The sequence below is a fragment of the Lagopus leucura genome, unplaced genomic scaffold (genome assembly GCF_019238085.1).
Source record: "Lagopus leucura isolate 7727_CA_CO unplaced genomic scaffold, USGS_WTPT01 Super-Scaffold_100014, whole genome shotgun sequence".
NCBI classification, from domain to species: domain Eukaryota; kingdom Metazoa; phylum Chordata; class Aves; order Galliformes; family Phasianidae; genus Lagopus; species Lagopus leucura.
In genome coordinates, this window is record NW_024962268.1 from 9,190,710 (window position 1) to 9,209,275 (window position 18,566).

Genomic DNA, 18,566 nt, shown 5'->3' on the forward strand with positions numbered 1-18,566 from the left:
AGCAAAAATATTAAGTGTAAAATGGGCACGGATATCCAGCAACTCACAGAGATATTAACTTCTTTTTTGCTAGAAATCAAAGAATATGTTAACAGTCTTTAACAGAACAACATAGGAATTGGAATAACAAAACTATCATACGTAGAAAAATTACTTATTTCTCTTTTTTGGTTGCATTATTCTAAAGGGAATTTTCAACTTCTCTGTGCCTCATGTAAGTGATGGGGTGCTATGTCAGGTACACCCATAATCCATCATGGTGATTCCTGGGTTTATTCACATTTCAATCTTAGATCTGTATTTAACCTGCGTGACTATGGAAACTCGGGAGAAAATGCTTGCTGAAGAATAGGAAGAGGCCTCATATGTGTATAGAAGAAGCAAGACATCAGTATGCATTGTGCATATAAATTTTGTGTGCTTATTCATACTCTGACTCATACCTCTGTCAAGATGTGCCCTTCATGTCCAGCTGCAGCGCACATTGTTGGGTATGAGAGAAGAAATCTGACCCAAAAAATATTTGGAGGATATCCTACAAAGAGATAGAAATTAGTTGTCATGTAACAGTGAGCACAGAATTCAAAGAAGAAATCCATCTCCTGGCCACCCTTGCTCCCACTCCTCCAAGAAAGGAGAATTTTCTTTACAACATTTCAGAGAAAAAGGCAAGATCTTAAAGTTATTTAACTCCTATTTAGCAAGTATGAATAGCACATGTCTTCTGTGGCCTAGCACCCAGGTGGACTCAAGATTATTTATAATCCCAGCTCAGTTTTGTATTTGTCTCTTTTCTTTGGCAAGCTCATTTTTGCATGGCTATGCTAGGCTGAGAGTGGCTGCCCTTAATAGACTCACAAACTGACAGGCAGCTCATAGTTCATGTCCTGGGAATGAAGGGACTGAAAACAACAAAACACATTTTTAAAATAGAGCAGTTACTCTAAAGCTTTACTGAATGTTATGTGAACAAATCCTGATCAGAGTAATTGAGAGCTGAGGACATGGCCTTCTTTTGTGCCCTTGAAATTCTCTCCCCAATTGCATTAAAGACATTCCCCCATAACCAGTCACAGAAAACCATGAGAATAACATACATATCATTCAATAAAACTGAATTATGGAAATAACAGAGTTGCAGTCCTAGAAGAGCAGTATTATCATTCATTTACTTAGAAAGTCTTTCAAAATATTTTAAAATGTTTTCACAAGGCTTTTCCTTTCCTTTTTTATCCATCAAAAATTCATTATTTTCTTTTATAAAACCTGGTAAGAAATCCTTTTGCTTTCTAGACTAATTTTATCTCTCCTATGACACCATCACATCAAAGATGTTATGAAGAAATACTATGTTTGGCCCAAAATATTTTGGTTCTCCAAGTAGTAATCTCGAATGTTTGTGTCAGCTCATTGTTTCTGACAACTCACTCATAAGCATAACCCCTCGCATTTTTTTAATGTTAAGGGTAGACTATAGGCGAATTAGCGAACAATTATCTTTTTTCTGGAGACTGTTTTTACAGAATTTAGAGCAGCATGCTGTAAATATGACTCTTGGAAGTACAATAACTTTAGAAAAATGCAATTTCTTTTAAACTGCTTAATTTTAATTTAGCTCTCAGATTCAAAAGTCAAGGGAGAAAAACTGATAGACTGTGCCTAAAATATTAATGCAGATACTTGGAGTATGGTTGTAAAGCAGGCCCTTGAACACATGTCATGATGTAAGCGTTTAATCACCCATGTGTGCGTGATGATATCTGATTTGCATAGCTGGCTGGGAAGATGTGGGAGTGTAGTTTTCATGGGACTCAAAGTTTCAGGTTACACTCTTTATATCAGTAGGTGTCTGTGCCAGTACAGAATTGCCCTACTCCATTTTGTCTTATAATTGTGATTGCAAACCAATTATTAAAAGTTAAACCTCTACAACACTTTGTTGAAGTACCATAGTAGCGTTGTTTGTTGTTTGGGTTTGGTTTTTGTTTGGTTTTTTTTTTTTTTTTTTTTTTTTTTTTTTTTGCTTTTTGTGCATTTGTGCTTCATCAGAAGAGAAGTGATACTGTGAGCAAAGCATGAAATAGCACAGAGAATTATTCTGGGAGATTAACCTCTAGAAAGTGAAGCCTATATTTACTAAAGTTATGTGGCAATTATCAGAATTCTATAGATACAAATGTAATATTTTAGATAGGAGTAACCAATAGCCTGTGATTCACTAGCCTGTGCAACAGACTTACTTCACACTGATGAAACACTCTGTATGAAACTTTATTTTCAGATGCAGTATTAAGTAGCTCTGCGCCATGAGCCTCAGATACTGGATTTTACTTCCAAAGCTGTATTGCATGTCTCCCCAAGTCTGGGGCAACTGGTCCTGTCAATGAAGAGAGGTAACTGCAGCAGCACCATCAGTCCTCCCCTAGCCAACACAACAGCTGGAGCAGCCAAAAAAGTATTTATCATTTTCAAAGATAACTAGTGACATTTACACATTTGAATAATAGCGAAGGAGGCACAGCAGCTGCAAATCTTTTAAACATTAATGGGTCTTTGCTTCATAAGGTAACAATGAAAACAGGTTTTCTTAAAATACAATTTGAGTTTGGTTCATTTTTTTTTAAAGATGTTGGTTAGAACAATTCAGGTGCTTAACTGAAACCACAACACTATCTATGAACTCATAGAATCACAGAATTATAAAATGGCCTGGGTTGAAAAGGACCCCAATGATCATCTAGTTTCAACTCCCTGCTATGTGCAGAGCCACTAACAACCAAACTAGGTTGCCCAGAGCCATATCCAACAAGTCCTTGAATGCCTCCAGGGATGGGGCATCCACAACCCCTTTGGGTAACCTGTTCCAGTGCGTCACCACCCTCTGTGTGAAAAACTTCCTCCTAATAGCTAATCTAAGCCTCCCTTGTCTTAGTTTAAAACCATTCCCCCGTCCTATCACTGTCCACCTTCATAAACTATTTTTCTGTCGTGGTCGTGGAAGGCCACAAGGAGGTCTCTCTGGAGTCCTCTCTTCTTCAAGCTAAACAAGCCCAGTTTCCTCAACCTTTTCTCATAGGATAGGTGCTCCAGCCCTCTGATCATCTTAGTTGCACTCCTCTGAAGCTGTTCCAAGACCTCTGGGGCCTCACAAGAGCCAAGTAGAGAGGGACGATCACCTCCCTCTCCCTACTGGTCACCCCTTTTTTAATGCAGCCCAGAACACAGTTGGCCTTCCAGGCTGCAAGCACACACTGCTGGCTCATGTCCAGATGCTCATCCACCAGGACCCCCAAGTCCTTCTCCATAAGGCTGCTCTCAAGGAGTTCTCCCAATTTGTATAAATACCTGGGATTGCACCCAACCAAGTGCAGCACCTTGCACTTGTCCTTGTTGAACCTCATTAGGTTTTCATGGGCCCACTTCTCCATCCTGTTCAGGTCCCTCTGGACGGCCTCCCTTCCCTCCAGTGTATTGACTAAACTGCTCAGCTTGGTGTCATCCACAAACTTGCTGAGGGTGCACTCGATGCCATTGTCTGTGTTGCTGATGATGCCAAAGAGCACCAGTCCCAAGATGGAACCCTGAGTTCATTCCTCAAATCCACACCTCCCCAGTTTAGAGAAAAGGATGTGGTGAGGGACCATGTCAAAGGCTTTGCAGAAGTCCAGAAAGATGACATCCCTTGCCTTTCCCTCATCTACCAGTGCTGTCACTCCATCATAGAAGGCCACGAGATGAAAAACAGCACTACCCCAAAACGGCCATCAGAAGGTAAAATTCATAGTGACCCAGGAAAATAGATTCAGCTCACAGAACGTGGTCTCAGAACACTGGATGGTGAGACTATTGACATTGGCCAGCTGCCAGATGCTAACCCATCTGCTTTCTCACTGCTCCTCTTTAACAGGATAGAGGAAGAAAATAAGCTCATGGTTTGATAGAAACAAGGAGATAATAATACTAGTAACCATGAGCAGAACAGACTTAGGGTAAAAAAGTCAACTTTCCGTTTCTTTCAGGCTATTCGGATGCTACACTCAGCATAGATTTCCTGGAACAGAAATCAACCTTTTCCTGAAATGCTTTCTTATTATCCCAGCTCTCCTCAGGTAAGCTAAAGTTGGACAAAAGCTTGATTGTAGCCAAAATGACAGCAGAGAACAAGCCTGAGAGTCTGACATATTGCCAGCCAGTGCCAGCCTGGCATCTTCCTGGCATACAAGATCACCAGTTAGCTTGACTTAGCTCCAAACCTGGCTTGTCAGTGCTTCTCAGTGCTGTTCACAGTTCTAAACTGCTCTGGATGCTCAAGCGCAAGCATACACCACTTTGATGCAGTGTCACTGAGACAGAGGCTCTATGCAGAGCCTCTAAAGGATTTTCCTAAACATCTCTGAGAAGGGCTTTTGCTGCTCTTGCAACTGCTCCAAGGCTGTCACACACACAAGTACAGAAATTAATCTGGGACCAGAGGCTGGAACCCTGAGTCCTCCTGCAGCCAGATACTCTAATCATGCATTTCTTCTCATTTTATAATCTATTGATATATTTGAACCATGAATATAAATTCAACAAAATTACTGATGGGAAAAGGACAAAGGGATTGTTCCCTTCCAATATTTTGATGGAAAAATGAAAGAGATAGTCAAGATCAGAACCCACAATACTGTCTTTTATGAGTGTGACTCCTTTCTGTCCATGAATTTGTTAAATAGTACCTATTTGATGTAGCAACTATAATCTCTCTTTAGCAGGCAAACCATGACTGCTTAGAAGTGAGGGAGATTTAGATTTATGGAGGCATGTTTTCAGTCCCTTTTATACCATCCAGCCATTTATTTCCACATGATTTTCCTGGTTATTCCTAAGTGTTCTTTTTTCACATTTGGATTCCACAGTCTGGTTTCTCTACATGAAGATTCTTATTCATTATGTCAAACTAAAAATCGATCTATTTCCTTGCTAGGTCTGTGCTGAAATGGAATTGCTTAGCAAATTAAAATATATTTTCTAAGCAATTTACCATTTTTTTTTTCTTTTAGTTTTTTACTGACATATCCTTCTTCCCTAAAGCTGAAACTATACCTTTCACTAAAGATGTCCACTTGAAGAGACTTTTTGTTTCCTATTCTTACTTTGTATTATCAACCTATCAAATGTAAGTTCTTCTACATGTATATCAAAAAGCATTGTAAATACTGAGAATACAAAAGCACTTCTCAAAAAAGTCCTTCTTCTATAAGATTTATTTAAAACATTTGGCAATCTATAAAGTAATATATTCCATGTGAAGGGTGGTTAGTTGCTGTTACAGAGCTCAGTATACTGCTCCCTAAACATTTTATCCCCCTGCTGCAGGATAATTCAAACCCAAGCACTTTCCCATTCATTTCTCATGCAGTAGCTTTTCCTGGGGATATGTGACCTTGATGTGTTGCTAACACCCTGGGATTTATTCAGCAGCTTCCTTTGATGAGGTAGACTACTTCATTAAGTCAATCCCCATGCAATTGCATGAAGCCATGGCTGTGAGATATGTTTTAAGCTAACAGTTTATCTCCTAGAATGAGAGTACTTTGTGTTATGTGTCATGTTATACACTCTTGGTCTTTACATACATCATATTTTTTCACTATTTTATCCGGATAGTGCTCCCATGATTGTCTGTTTTAGAATGCAGTTACTTGGTCATGCAAGCATCTTGGACACTTGGGGTATTTCTGAACCAAAGGGAAAGAAAAATCACAACTTGAGCTTCAGAAAGGGAATATACATTATTATACATGTATGAGAGAACCAAGGGTGAAGTTGGGGACAGAATTTCTTTCTCTCCAACTGTTGTTTTTCTGATAAACTAATGCCTCCTTAAGTGAGCATGAGCTTTCTTAAAGCTAGAACTTAGGTGCTAGCAGGTCTTATCCTTGTTTGAGTAGTTAAGACTACGAAGTTGAGTAGTTAAGAAAAATGAATAATGAATCAGGGCATTCTGCAATTCTGAAATTGATACTGAGGGGCACTGCAAGGAGTAATACAAGGAGTACTGCAGAATATTTGCAGAGGATCCTTCCAGCAACTGTAAGTATTGACATGCATACAATGCCATTCTATTTATCTCTTTTTAAGGCCCTACTCGTGTTTTCTTGATGTTCAAAGTGGCAGACAACTAAGAAAGAACACATAACCTTTGGTAGCACTTAGCATCCAGCAGCAGTAATTCCAGAAAACCTTTCAGGGGTTAATTTCTTTCTGCTGCCTCAATAGCACCCAATGCTGTCTGAATGATAAATGACACAGTGCCATGATACCAAGATGGAGTCTGTCTCCCACTGCTTGGAGTCAATGATCTTTGTTCTTGCTTTGAAATGTGCAGAAATACTCTATCATTTAAAACTGCAACAGTCTGACACATTAAATTTTTGCACTGGAAATAAATACCTAATCTCCAGTTCGTCTCACTTTTACAAAATATTCTTACATATTTCACAGAACATTCTTTCTTAAGTAATTCTGCGAGAATTTGCAAGCAGGTAGAAGTTTCAGTGTCACAGTGAAAATCCAAAGGAGATGATGTTCACTAAGATAAAAATAATCTATCTGCTCACATAACTGCATTAATCATAAAGATATTGTATCAAAACAATGACATTAGTTTATTCTACCTCAATCCTATCTGTATGGGTAGGTTCATTAGCACCTAGACTGAGGAGCAGTAGATGAAGACACAGAAATACGAAGAAGTCCATCTGAGAGTTAAGTTATAGATCTTGCTCTGGAAGATGAAGTCCCATGGAATGACTCCCATATTTTCATATAAGTGAGATATGATGAAAAGTAAGAAATACAAGGACTATTGTAGCATCACCATCATCCTAATTCTTAGAAAAAGAACACTTACACTATGGATAGTTATAATTGCTAAGGTTGGTAAAAAAAATCCCTGATCATTAAGCTTTTCAATTAGGTCATCAGCTAACTCCTTTTCTAACATCAACATTTTTTATTAAAGTCAAGGTGAAAACAGTATTAGATGTATGCACAAATATTATATATAAATATAAGCAACTGTCTTTGTGTTCCAGGAGTTGTGTTTTTATTAACTTTGTTCTGCTGGCTAAACATCCAAACTCATACAATATTCTTTACAGCTTTGTGACAGTAACAGAGAGCAATTAAGCGTGCTTATGTTGTTTGTGCAAAAGTGCATTTCTTTCTCATTCAGTATTCTAGTACATAACAGAATATTGATTTCTCACCTCATGTACAGATGAAGCTTTGTTGTGACTTACTTAAGACATTGAAAGCCCAGTGCACTGTAACCTACACCACCATTAAATTATTAAGCTGCTTCTGGCTCTTTTGTTGCCTATGAGGATAAAGAAAATATAACAGGTTGTTAAGTAGAATTTGGAACTGGCACTACAGTAATGGCTAAATTGGTTATCAATGTAGAACACAATGTCAGTGTTTGGCAAAGGCTCACTTCCAGAGTTCTGTATGCAAATTTCCATAATGAATTACAACAGTGTCCTGAATTAGCCCATACATTCTTCAAAAAAATCCAAAAGCTTTGTGTAATGGTTTTGGATGAAAGAGCTGAATGGTAATTACACATGGCTGAAGGAGAATTCACCTTATTCATTACATTTGCCATCTTCAAAAGGTGTCCTATGTAAATCTTTTCTTTTTTTGCTTTTTTTTTGCTTAGAAGACAGAACAGTATTCATAGCTATGATCCCTACAGCGTGAGGCTAGCCAATCCCAAGCTAACTGTCACGGGCTGTGGGGTTGCCTACCTCCGAGTATACACTCTCTGTTATATCCATGTGCTCACATTTGCTCTGCTGTTAAGGCAACAAAGTAAGATCATGTAGTGCCATCAGTATTTTGCAAACATGGAATAGAAAAATATTCATGATGTCATAGCAATATTTCATGTTAACACTTTAGCATCTTTCTTACATTATTAAAGCACATTAGGCCAGTAGGTTCTCCTTGTGGTTCAGTACAGTGTGCTGATGTGTCTCAGATGGCAATGGTAGTCCATGAAAGACCTCTTTCACCCCATCCATTCATTGCTCTTATGCAGAAAGTTTCCCTCCATTTTTCCTGGCCTCAAAACACCACTTAAAGTAAATGTCTACCTACTTCTTCAGGGAGCATTTTGTGCAGAACCATGAAAAAGGAATTCTTCACAAGGAGCAGTAGTTCTTGTACAGCTGGGACAGGTAAATGCCCATGAGCAGACCTACCTCCAGGAAATTAGTTTTGCAAGACCAATAATCTGCAGCAGACATCTTCCTCTGCAAGATCAGATATATGAGCTTAGACAATTTTTTCTAGTCCAGAACTTGTGCTAGTTTCCTTAAGGAAATATCTACTGTAGTCCTCAGATATGCTGGTAAATTGAGCTGTGAATTATTAAGTAGTGAAAAGACAGAGATGCAGGAAACATACTGCATGAGAAGATAAGATTTCACAGAGCCTATGAATTTGCATGGCTACCATGCATTTGATGCAGCTACAGAAACCCTTCAGTGATTCAGTACCTACATAATGCTGCCCAATAACCAGATCCATTTTCTTAGGTACTTTCACTGAGGAAAGATTAGTGTATCTGAGATGGGATACAGGCAGCATGAAGGTCTGTATATTCAAGACATTCATTCAAAAAATCTGTTCTCAATTAAATGATAAACCTGGAGGCATCTGTGCTTCATAAAATCTTCAGCTCTCATTTTTAAACTTTCCTAGATACCTGAAGTTCTTTTTTTTTCATGTATGGAAACATCTCATTTCTGGTAGCACTCAGCTGCTCTGTCTGTCTTAGCCCCTGTGCTTAGAAACTCCTTAAATATTTTGTTCCATTGCCTTTCATAAGGATCTAGAAATAGTTCACAGGTCAAGCACATCCATAGGCCTGGATTAAGACCACTAAAAATATGATAATTACAGTGCTTGCAGCAGGATGGGAAAACAACGTCTTTAATCCAGTCCAAGCACCAACCCTGTCCATGTTCTTCAGTCATGCTGTTTTCTCACTGTCTCGCTGTTCTCTTGAATTTTGTATTCCTTGCTGCACAATAGCTCAATTTCAATAGGGAAAATAAAAATAAATAATAATAATAATAATAATATTTAAAAGGAAGTGTGTCCACAAACAGAGTAGGAAAAATAAGATTTTTATTTCAGTTCCATATATTTACATCTGCAATAACTTTACTGCTTGTTATGTCTAAACTAAAACCATGTAGTTCTGAATTCTACAAGGATCAGGATAGTCTGAATATAACAAACTTAGTGAGTACATGAATAGATTAGCCATTGTCAGCGAGACAAATTGCTAAACTAATTACAAGTTCCAGTACTTCTCTAGTTATCTGACACAGTATTCAGCACAATGAAGAAATAAATACTTACATATTTTTCTGTCATTACTGGAAGTTTGTCAATTTGAAGCAATATACTTTTGGGGTAATCCAAATTTTAATGTAGCTTAAAGCTCTTTAACACATTTGTAAAATCTCTTTTCTTCAAAGATTGATGGCAGTCCTGAGAATTTGCAGTAAGAGAAGCTATCACTGACTGCAAGTTGGAAATCACTTCCTAAACAGAAGAAAATACTTTTTACTTTACTTTACTTTACTTTACTAATTTGCTCAGTCTAATAATGAACAACATTAGTAGTGCCTCTGGGGATGCCCTAACATTTAGTTTCCAACTCAGTAACCTATTTTCCCTATTTCCCTATTTTCATTATGGGAACCTTGTTTTCTGGAGAGAGTGAGACCTATACTACACAACACTGGCTAATGTTTGCTCTCATGTGTCTCTGCATTGACATAAAATCTTGTTTCTGTACTGTTCATACTGGAAAAAAGATACACCTTGGAGATAAGCAAATTTAAAGGAAAGGTTGTGTGCTGGCTAAAGCCAGGAAACTGAAGATTAATACTTGTTGGATTTCTTGTTACCTGAAATAAACTCACTATGTGAATCTCCTATCCCCACAGTCAATCTGCAAATTAATTTACATGTGCTTAATTTGTAGCAATATTAACGGCAAAATTAAAGAGACACTGAATGATGATTCAGCATTGTTTTGTCTATTTGGACCCAGTGTAAGTTCCCCCCAAAATCAGAATAATGCCTTTTCTGAAAGCTCAAAATATGGTTTCAAATAGTATTTTCTAGGGAAAATGCAACATTTTATACCTTAAATATACCACCCCCACCATCAAGTGCTAATATTTCCCAAAGGGAAAAGTTCCATATTTGTGTGTGAGGGAGGCTGTTATCAACCATCACAGCAAGCTTTACGGAAGTTGAAGTATGCACTCAGGGTGACATTTTCCAGTGTTCCATGTCCAGCCTCCCACCTAATCACTTCAGCAAGGCTGGATGGATCAAGGAGAAATATTTAAAGGCTGCTACAATGTTTATTTCCTGCAGCGAAGAGCAGATCACTCTTGACGTCCATTTGTTGAAGAAAACGTCCGTAAATTGTGTGTTCTAAAAATCATCCGGGTTAATGATTACAGTATTTTGACTGCTCTGTTCTAACAACAAATGTCTACGATTAAGTTATGAGTTTGGCTCTGGCTGCTTCTTGTTCCACAGCACCAATGGGAGTGTTTGGCTGTAAACCAATGTCTATTTTTTAATTACTCAGAAAGGAAACCTTTTGTTTCATTTTATTTTTGCGCAGCCAATGCTCTGTCCAGGAGGTTCTAAGTCACACATTTTCCTAATGAGACAAGTGGAGCACTGTTGTTTTTCTCACTGTTGAATCAAAACGTGACAAATGCTTGTAAAAGATTTCAAGAAAAAGGCCTGAAACAGGTAGGAGAAAAACAGATAATAAAAATATGTTTTAATTACCTTTGCAAACATTACAATGGCATGTTTCTTGTAATAAGACTGCATTCGGCTTTTCAAAGCTGTCATTCCAGCCTTCTGGAAAGGCACCCATAAGGCACCTTGTCATCCTTTCAATCTCATGTTATCTGAGGAGGGCAGGAAGGGAGCTGGAAGCTACACCAGCCTACTGCAGGTCAGCCCATGCTGAGAGGTGGCTTATAATGTGTCATACTAAAATTTTACAGGAAAATCCAAGCAGGGTCCTTATGGATGTATGTCCCACAGGTGCCATAATAGCTAAGTGATGTTCATGAGTATCTTTCCACCTTGTTGATACCTGTTGCAGTGCTGTTTTAACCAGAATGGTGTGCAACTTCCTCATGTGTTTTTAGAGTAACAGAGAGAAGCCACATTTTGCATGCATACCTTTTTCCTCTATGGTTGCAGCTAATGTTCTGAGATTTTGCAGCTGTTACCACCATGTGTCTGCACAACAGTACCTGCTCTAAAAAATAAAAAATTAAAAAAAAACCTGCCTCTTCTTTAATAAGTTCAGTTCAGAAGACAAATATTATTAAAAATAAAGTTTCATTTTTTTTTCCTTTGGGATAACTCTATTGTGATAGGAGAAGAAAGAGGAAGGCAGTGAGTGAAATTGCTTGTCCTAAGGCATTTCTTGTGAAAAACTAAAGATGGTCCAATGGATTAATATGCAACATCTCAAAAATCATCAAAGAGTCACCATCTCAAGTGCTGCGCACTAGCTGGAAGCTCCCAGCAATATAACTGTGCTGATCCAATCACAGCAGAGCTTTCAGATCTGACTTGTGTTTGCCTGATTTATTTCTACAGCAGGAAGGGGGAGACTACATGAAATTATCTCAGTTGTATCTAGAATAGATTATTTAGATTAGAATGGAGACTTCTCCAAATAAAAAAAATAAAATTATGTTTTAGGAATATGTGTTCATGTGCATTGCTGTGTGTATATCATGTACATCTGCTCCTGATATTCTGGCATCCAGCAAACTGAAAATAAATAAATAAATAGATAGATAGATAGATAAATAAATAAAAACATCAGAGGCTTCCCCTCACCTAAAAGGCCTTGTGACCTCTCAATAAGTCTAAAAACTGAGGAAAATTATTCCCAAAACTCTTACTTAACTGTAGCATGACCTGTGTGTGTCCATGACATAATGTGTAATAATTTAATGATTCCAAACACTCTAATAAAGCCATTTATATTCATGAAATAAAACCACACTGCACATTAAAAGTTATTGTTAGTTTCCTGTTTGTGCTGCTTTTTGGTTGTTGCTATTAATTCCCCTCCCACATATCCTGTCTGTACTTGACCTTTTCTTAATAGTCTTCAAAGAAGGCATAGCTCTTACCAGTGCACTAGCCACTTAGAATGTAATGGCAGAGCATGGAGAGCTGGAAAACAAGGTAAATTAATTCATAGTTTATAAAGTCTTGCAGCCTAGGCAGGAATCTGCACTATACTACACCTCTGTACTGTACATTCCTATTTAGATTTTTACCTGAGATTTATGAACATTAACTGGATGTTTGCAACCTGTTGTCATGATGAGCAACCATATTTTTCAGGCTTCTATCACATCAATTAAATAATCCAAGGAAAAAACATCACTGAAAGTGTCTAGAGAATCACAGTTATGGAGAGATACCAGTATATTACTACATATATAGCATACATGTACTACATATATAAATATATGCATATATTATTATATATATTATACATATATATATATTATATTTATATAACTATATACATATATATCCAGATATATATAACATACATATATCCATATATATATATCACACACAGTGATCTGAAGGATCCATCTCTCCCATTTCCTTCATTCTTTTCTCTACCTGATTCCCAGAAGGGCTGCTTAGGAGAAAAGATGACTACCTAGTAACATGTCATAATTACTTTCTGCACTGTTTACAGAAAATAAGCTGGCTACTATAAACAAATTGAACAAGCACAGCAGAAAGCCTGCTCAAAACACTTAGCTGCAGCATTCAGCTTGATAATTGTTCAGGCCTCGAGGGAAGACAGAGCACAAGGGTCAAACATAAAAACAACATTAGTTAGAAAGTATGTGTGTTAGGGTTGTGGCTGGAAGACATTACTTTTTTTCCTACATCTTAGCAAAGTATAGAAACACAATATACCCTGTGTTGAACTCTCACTTTTTAGATGCAAAGTAGGATGTAAACATGAATTATACTTGGTTAATGCTTATGCTATGCTCTCCAAAGTTTTTTCTTTAGCTGTTATGCAGGGATGCACTATAAATTCAACCAAAGAAAAGATGTGGGCTGGAAAAAAAGAGCTCAGCCTGCTGCCAGATTCATTTGTAACAGTACAATGAGTGTTGTCCTGAAAAGGAGGAAATCACTACTGCACAATCAGAGTTAATTCTTTCATTCAGTGTCTGAACAAGACTTTCTAGCAGGGCTTCTATGTGTGGGGCAACTTGACAAACTTAAGAATGGCTGTATTCAGCCATACTACAGTCCATCCAGCTAAGTACCCTGTCAGTAGTGAATGTTTTGGAATGATTAGAGGAATGGAACCATAAGAGACTGATGCTTCCCAAGATTAGACTCTCAAAAGGAAATTCTTTACAGTCTAGGAGTGCCATTTTGAGCTGGGCTAAGGAGAGCACAAAAAGCTACAAGGACAGGTCCAGAGCACCCTGCTCATGGTGTTTCCACTTGACCAGGAGTTGTTAGACCAGATAACCTCCATGTAGCCCCAAACAATCTGTGATTCTGTTAAAATGCTTAAGATTACTACATGAAGTTAAACACAGAACAGAAGCATTATTGTAAACCTGGCTGAATCCTTCAGAACTGGAGACAATATCTACCAATTTTGGTGAATAAAGAGCACGTGTGTGAGTCTGAGTGGTCTAAGAAAATACTATTGAGTGGAAACTGTTTTGCAGCAATGATTTAGGTTGTGAAGTAATCTGCCAATACAAAAATGGAACTTCAACCTACCTCCATCAGCTGCATCTGAAGAGAACAGAGCACAAATCATGAGTCCTACTTCACAAGTAAGATTTGAAGGGGTTATTGTAGTTTTGACATTGCAATGAAAGAGTCTTCTTTATACAAGAGTGCTGTTAACAGGAAAGAGCGTTAGTGCCAGAGAAAAAAACATGCAAAGCAAAATTAGTTGATCCTTCAGACTCCTCTCCCCTAGAAAACCAAATTAAGGTACTTGTTTTTACTCAAATACATGCTCTATGACAAGTCATTGTTCATGTGACAAAGGGTCTCATTTACACTGTTGTTACTTCAGATCACTGTACTTCCTAAATATGTACTTTCCGAGATAAAATCAAAACAGAGCATAGGATCCCCCAGGTTTCCCTGTTTATTATAAGCTATTTATACATAATCGTATAAATTCACTGAGATGTAGATCACAGTTCTTCCAGCTGACAGTGTTCCTGAAGGAACACTAGAGACTGTGACCACCTCAGCAGCAACACCCACATCATTCCAGAGCATGCTTCCTGTACCCTGAAGTGGTGCATTGGACTTATGTCCCTGATGCTGGGATAAGTATCTTGCGCACAGATCTGCCTTCTGAACCCTTACAACAAGATCTTAATGAGCAAATGCATAAGAATATAAGGACATTCATGGAATCACAAGAACTACAGTTCTTTTGACACCATTTGTAATTCATTTCAATAAATTGATACACTCATACAAAAATGGTTTCTATAGCAACCTGAAGTCATGTCAAGGAATTGGATGTTTTAATTGGCATTCTGTATGAGTAGGTCATTCACCAGTTTCTATTGCTATGGAAACATAACTGTCATTTTACACTGATGACAAAGGGCTGAGTTACAATTTTTATTTTTCCCAGCAGCAACTTCAGTTTATATAATTTCTTTTAACAGATGATGCAAGACCTAGTCTCATGCAGATAAGGATTTCTGACTTGAATTTAGGATTTGCATTCCAGCAGAGCTGGAAATTCCATGCAGTGTTTCTTTCCATGTTCTCTCTGCTTTTAAATTTTAACAGAGATTCAAACTGTATGATGATGCACTGGTTATGACATTCCCTTAATAAATGCAGAGAGTTACATTAAAGCATGTAAGCATTTCACTCCAATCTTAATGCCACTTTTCTCCGTGGCATTTTTTGCAACCAATCTGCCCCAGACTCCTCTTCAGCATTCTGTAGCAAGTCTGTATCACTTGGTTTGGCAGTCTCAGTTTCATTTGACTTGCGTCTCCTTCATAAGATTTTCATTTTATGGGTTTATTATACCCATTCTTCACATATGTTTCACATGCAAACCCACTCTCCTCTGTGCTCCATCTTTAATTTCAGACTCTTCCTAGCTCTTCCATGGACCTCTGTTATAGCCTCATCATACCAGATAGCTAAACACTGCTGAAACACCAGCTACAGGACATACCTACAAAAATGAAGGAGTCTAACTTGGAAGATACTAGACTTGTAGTGCTTTTTGCTGCTGCTGAAATCTGTTATTAAAGTTTTAGCCTCTGACACTGATCATAGTACATATCAGCTCACTAAAGACATGAGTTGCAACAGCACTCCAGCACTGACCCTACGTCTTTAACAAGGGCTAGGATACAGCAGACTGATATACTGAGGATCAATGACTGGCTATAGACTTTTGGTGAGACCTGTCTGTGTCTTTACACTGTTTACAAAAATGGCTGCCTGTTTGCTCAAATTTTTACTGGTTTCTTTAAAAGCAGTTGAGATTCAGCTGTGTTATTAACAATGGTGCCATTGTTTTTTTGATCATTTATTTTTTACTTAATAAATAATATATGTATAAAAACAAAACAAAAAATCTATTTGGCATCAGTGAAGATACAGAGTACTATCTTCCTCTTCTCGTTGACTATTGCTTTTCTCTGCTCTCATGGCACATGAACTGTCAGAGCTGTCAGAGGAAGAGAGGATCAGGAAGCAATTGGTGCTTGGCCCAGCAACACAAAATTCTGTCCAATCTGTTCAAAACACAAGTGAGCTCTATAAATCCAATCAATGTCTTGTTATATTTGTGAGAGAAGTAGACTTCCTTTTAGGATCTATTTTCTTTTTGAAGATTTTAAATAAAACAGAAAGACTGCATCTGACTGCTTGTTATTTCAGGCCAGAGAGCCTCAGATCTGTGCCTAGGAACATCATGGACCGGATCCTCCTGGAAAAGATGAAAGGCACATACAGGATGAAGAGGTGATCCAAGACAGCCAACACGGCTTCACCAAGGGCAAATCATGCCTGAGAAGTCTGATGTCTTTCTATGATGGGGTGACAGAGTGTCATGAGAGTGGTGAGGTGCTGAAACAGTCTGCCCAGGGAGGTTGTGGATGCCTCATCCCTAGAGATGTTTCAAAGCCAGATTAGATGGGGCCCTGGACAGCCTGGTCTAGTATTAAATGGGGAGGTTGGTGGCCCTGCATGTGGCAGGGGAGTTGGAGACTCATGATCCTTGAGGTCCCTTCCCATCCTGGCCATTCTGTGATTCTGTGATTCTGTGACAGCATCAGTAGACAAAGAAAGGGCAAGTGATGTTGTCTACTGGGGCTTCTCTAAGGCCTTTGACTTGGCTCTGCACTATATCTTAACCTCTTGATTAAAGAGATACAGTTTGAAAGTGTGAATTCATTGAAAGGTCATAGCCAGACAGTTGTGGCTCTATGTCCACATGGAGGCCAGTCATGAGTGGTGTGCCATCCTGGGACCAACACTCTATGACATTTTATCAATGACATAAATGATGGGATTTAATAAACACTCAGCAAGTTTGTTGATGACAGTAAGTTGAATGGTACAATAGAAGGAAAGGACACAATCTGGTAATATCTGGACAGATTTGAAGAGTTAGACCACAAGATTTTAATCAGGTTCAACAAGGTGACATGCAAGATGTTTCACTTGGGTCAGGGAAATCCCAGATATGTGTACAGAGTGAGAGAAGAACACCATAAGAGCTGCCCTTCCATGAAGGACTTGTGGATCCTGCTGGACAGAAAGCTAGATGTGAGCCAGCAGTGTGTGCTTGCAGTCTGGAAGTCCAACTGCATCCTGGGCTGCATCAACTGAAGGGTGGCAGCAGGGAGATGGAGGAGACTACTTCTCTACTCTGCGCTCATGAGGCCCCATCTGGAGTACTGCATCCAAGTCTGAGGCTTCCTGTACAGGAGAGATGTGGAGCTTTTGGAGGAGGTCCAGAGGAGGCCATGAAGATGATCACAGGCCGAAGCACCTATCCTATGAAGATAAGATAAGGGAGTTTGATTTGTTTAGCTTGGAGAAGAGAAGGCTACGAGGAGACCTCATTGTGGCCTTCCAGTAATTGAAGAGAGCTTACAAGCAGAAGGGGGATCAACTTTTCACATGGTCTGATAGTGACAGGACAAGAAGTTGTGGCTTTAAACTAAAAAAAAAGAGGGATTTAGGTTATATTTTAGGAGGAAATTCTTTACTCAGAGGGTGATGAGGCATTGGAACAAGTTGCCCAGAGAGAATGTTGACGCTCCATCCCTAGAGGTGTTCAAGGGCAGATTGGATGGATCATTGGGCAGACTGATCTGGCAAGTAGCAACCCTGCCCACGATAGAGGTTTGAAACTAGATGATTTTTAAGATACCTTCCAACCTAGCCATTCTGTCAATTTTATGATTTGTCCTAGTAATAGTAAATGAGAAGAAATTGCCTCATATGTATTGCTTGCAACAGCAGTACTGTACAGTTCTTCTGTACCTTGGTATTGTTAATTGCATTCTGCAAAGGAATCTATTCAGTGACTCTGTTAACAACTTCATTGTTTAACATTATAGCAGTAAGGGTTTCTAAAATTTTTTCTATCTGTAGCGTGGAAATAGTGTAACCCTACTCACAATAGACGTGCAAAAAATTATCAGCACATGGACTGAACTAGTCAGAAGAATGACAGACAAAGCTGAACCAAAAGAATAGAATCATAGAACCATAGAATGGTTTGGGTTGGAATCAGCCTTTATGATCACCTAGTCCCAGCTTCCCAGCTATAGGCAGGAACACATCTCAAAGCCCGATCCAGCCCAGCCTTGAATGCTTCCAGGGAGGGTGCATTCACAGACCGTCTGGACAAGCCATTCCAGGGTTTCAACACCCTCACAGTAAATAATTTCTTCCTGATATCTAGTCTAAATCTACCCTCTTCTAGTTTAACACCATCTCCCCCCGTTCTGTCGCTTACAAACCCTTATAAAAAATCCCTCCCCAGCATTACTAAACTTTTCATCAATTATATAGTCAAATCACTGAGGTACAATTGTGAAGTTATTAAAAGAAATACCTCCTAACTGAAGAGCCTTTAAAAAATATTTTAACATCTTCCAGTTCTTACTCTCCCTGTGAACAGTCCCACTTCTCATACTGTCTGCAAACGGTCTTACTTCATCACTTATTCATATTTCCCTAATGTGACAACGGGTGATGAAGGAGCTATTTAAAATGTAGTTCAATCATACCATTTCCTCAAGCAAATCGCTCACATTAAAACAAGATCAAAAAACACATTTCCAGCCAGAGGAACAAATTTTCCATGTTCTGCACTGAGACATTATTCACAAGCACAACCATAGGCTGCATTAATGACCTCTGTTCTTCAA

The 18,566-nt window shown here is 38.5% G+C and overlaps 1 long non-coding RNA gene across 1 annotated transcript; it reads left to right on the top strand.

The window, feature by feature from the left end:
• Positions 1-2,288: 2,288 nt before the first annotated feature.
• LOC122182313 lies at positions 2,289-9,609 on the top strand. Its single transcript, XR_006179768.1, has 3 exons — positions 2,289-2,393; positions 4,020-4,109; positions 9,537-9,609. It is a non-coding gene; the product is annotated as an uncharacterized LOC122182313 (long non-coding RNA).
• The last annotated feature ends 8,957 nt before the right edge of the window (positions 9,610-18,566 follow it).